Genomic DNA, 3,959 nt, shown 5'->3' with positions numbered 1-3,959 from the left:
GGGAAGCCTGAGAATCAAGCTCATGGAGCAAATTCTAAAAGTATCCCCAGTTGCGCTAAGGCCATGAAGATCTATCTCAGTGAGCCCCAGGACCTGCTATGCTGGGCTCTCACAGATACTAGTGAGTGTCAGGGCAGGTTCTGGCAGCAGCCTAGGCCCTGTCGACTCTGGCAAGCAGAAGAACAAGCCTCACTAAGGGCCACTGATCTGAGAGGGCCCACAGGAGGCAACTGCAGGACTTGGTTTCCACTGTCTACAGCTTTTTAAGCTGTGAGCAGAAGAAAAGTTTTTAGCCTTGACTATGCGTTGGAGTGGAGACCAGTGTTGACTTCAACAGGGACTGACATTGACAAGATTCCTGCTACACTGAATAGGAAGTGGATCCACAGAGGAACCCAGGTGCTTTAGGTAGGTGATATTATAGGCAGGGCTGTCAGCTTAGTCAGAAGTCCTTTGAAAGTAAGAACAGAGGTTGTATTGAGACACACTTCCTTGGAAGAGAAAGTCTTGTAAAGGAGCTGGGTTGCCCCACCAGGCTGGGACCTTGGTAAAGATAACAGAAAATCAGGTATTCTAATCTGTACTTTCCCTCCACCCTCAACCCCCCAAACTGTTGCTTACATTTGGAGACACATTGATGGTACAGGCAATATCAAGGCTCTTATCTCCAAAGTCTGAGAATGGAGGTTGGGGTGTCAGGGATGCCACAAACATGAGCCAGACTCACCCTAACTCATTCATACTGACATCTGAATCTCTCCAAGTTGCTCTCCTGTGTGCTGACTCAGCACTATAAATCTGCTGTGAGCACATACTAAAGTTAGCAAAGGTCTTAATAAAACAGAATAAAATAAGATAAAACAACAGCACAGTCTGCAGGGAGGAAAATAGTTTACCACCTAGGTTGTTGCGAAAGACAGTAAAAAAAATGATATAATAGAAAGATCTTGAGTAGCAAAATGGGCAGAAAGAAAAAAAAAGACATGGAAATAGGAGTCTTCAAGAGAAAATGACATCACAAAGTTATAACAATGCCAAACTCCAAACATAAAAGAGGGAAGATTATATTTCCCTATCACATTGAGAAATGAGAACTGCTATAATAAACTCAGATAGAAAAAATATTCAGAAAGGAAAAGGTTTACAAGAGAACTCAGAAAAGCTAATCAAAGTGATATGACCAAATTAAAAAAAAATAATGAGCTCAGAAATAAACAGAGGTAGAAATTGAAACTTTAAATAAGAAAATAACAAAATTTTAGGAGGCAAAGGACTCAACCAGAGAGAAAATAAATAAAGAAAGTGAGATGTTTCACAGACATCTTGACTCCAGCCTGGTGAGCCACCCTGGGCCAGGCCCACCCTGATAACTACACTTGAATTTTTTTTTTTAAAGATTTATTTTATTTATTCATACAGAACTGGGATACAGGCCAGAGGTGCAGAGGGTGAGAGAATTCACCATGAACAGAGTTGGGAACAGAACAGGCAGATCAACGAAGTACACTGATGAGGGGAGCAGCAGGCGGGCCAGGAGAGGTCTGCCACACCATGTGGTCACCTCCTGGGCAGGCGGGGATCGAACTCATGCAGAAGTGGCTTAAGCTTCTTTTGCAGTGCATTAACCCACTGCACCACCAGGGAGGGCCTACACTTGAATTTTTAACCACCAGAAACTGAGTGAGATAAATGTTGGTTTGGACATGAAGTTTGAAATGATTTATTGCATAACAATAGATAGTTAATGTATATGATTATGTCATAGATAGTAAATAAGTTGAAGCAATTACCTAGATAAAATAAATATTAAATTCAATAGGCCCTGTTATGTTTTTAACAGACTCACAGAAGTGAAGGTCTCATCACCACTAGGCTCAGTAAGGGCCAAGTGATGAACTCTATCAAAATGGGGAGCTCCATGTCCCCCCTACCACACACACACACAACACTCATACATATGCACCAACATATTCAAATAATAGTCTTGAACAAGTGATTTGCTGGATAAGTTGAAGGGTATAGTGTGGAAGTTGTCACTGCATTTTTCATACGTAATGATAGTATAGCTACTGTTATTTCATTTGGTAAGAGTTTGAGTAATTGTTTTGTTATCTACAGTATGCTAGTAATTCTTGGCAGCAATTCACAGCTCTGTTTATCACCTATTGCTACTAATCAAAGTGATCTAACAAAACCCATATGTTTTCACAGAAAAAGAATGAAGGCCTAAAGAACCTGATGGTGGTTAAAATATACCGTTTCCATTTATTCCTATGGAAATCAGACTTTCTGAATTGGCTTTGGAGTTTCAAAATTTTGGTGGTGGTGTTCTTCATGTTGCCATGCCTTAGCATTACCTCGTTAAAATAATTCGCTCAAATTGCCCCTTGGTGATACATTTTGCAGATGTGCAAATGGAATGACAATAAAGCCAAAAGTCATATTGAGTCATTACTGGCTGTATCAAGGAAGATGAGTTTCCTAGGTGTCTCTTACAGCTGCTGAAGCATGAACATGCATAGAGTTAATTTGGGTTTTTCTTCTTCGCTCCTAAAATCAAAGTTTATCAAGGAACTCTATGCCTACGGCATACTTGACATCTCCACCACTATTTTTTTTTCAATAGGCCATCAGCAGAAGAAATGAATATTGCCCAGACTCATTAAAACTGATTGCCAAGGCACCTGCTAAGTATGTGCTATCAATATCAATGACCTTTGATCAAAATTCAATTTCCTGTAACACAGTTGTTAGAGCTGAACAGCTTTGCAAATGACATTAGGGAAGAAAGCTAACTATTCACCCATACTGATGTGTGGTGGATTATTTGCCTAAAATACTTTCATTCACATGGCAGGAGATTCACTGGGAGAGTGGCAGGGCATGAACATTTAGAACATGTGCCTCCGTTGCAACATGCTTTAACTGCTATTTCTGACACAAACCCAGGAGATTTGTAGAGGGAAAACATGAAAATACATCGGGGTAAGTAGAATTTATCCTTTAATGGTTGTCTATTTCTTCTCCACCCTATTATGATTCTCTATATGACTGTGTATCTAAATATTTTGCTAACTGGGAGGAAGTTTCAATGGAATAAATTGCACAGCTGTGCACTTGAGAAATGATTTATATATAATAATGAATAAACTCTTTTAAAGTTTGGTTATTTCAATTAGACAAGCCATTTAACATTTTATTACTTAGTAGAACCTTATATAAACTTGTGATATAAATAGCAAGGCAATAACAATCATAGAAATATATTTGTTCTCACAACTAGATTGAAAGTATCACAAATAACTGACTAGCTTCTGTAGGGGTGAGTGTGTGTGTGTGTGTGTGTGTGTGTGTGTGAGAGAGAGAGAGAGAGTGAGAGAGTTCCCACACATAAAAAAAACTAGAAAGTGGAGAAATACTGAAAAGATGAATTCAAATTTCAAAAGAATTCAAATGTATGTAATGTTTTGCATAATTGGCTGTATGAAAATGGAGGAAGTCAAGGATTATTGTATCATTTGCTGAAATTTTTATTGTATTAGTTGTGAAAATATTGAATACCAGTAGTCTCCTGTCTCAAACAAGGTTGCTAGAGTTTAAAAAAGGAAAAAAAAAGTTAAATGTGAGATACTTTTATAAGCATAAAATTATTATTAATTATATTTACAAAGTGGTTTAGAAAACTGCATATGATTTAGGGTTATAGATTCCATGCTTTTCAGATGTATATTGCTATACCATGACCACCATGAAAGCAGCAAAAATACTCTTCCATTGTCCAGTGGGCTTCCTCACCACTTTGCTCCCCACTGCCCATTCTCTACTTCTAGTAGTTGCAATTCTAAAGTAAAATATCCATGATTTATTTTTTTTTTTAAGATTTATTTATTATTCATACGGAACTGGGGTACAGGCCAGAGATGTGGAGGGTGAGAGGATTCACCATAGACAGAGTGGGG

This window comes from Condylura cristata, unplaced genomic scaffold (assembly GCF_000260355.1).
Source record: "Condylura cristata isolate star-nosed mole 26May11 unplaced genomic scaffold, ConCri1.0 scaffold00020, whole genome shotgun sequence".
Classification (NCBI taxonomy): Eukaryota; Metazoa; Chordata; class Mammalia; order Eulipotyphla; family Talpidae; genus Condylura; species Condylura cristata.
The sequence above is the reverse complement of the archived record's forward strand: the minus strand, read 5'-3'. Positions refer to the sequence as shown.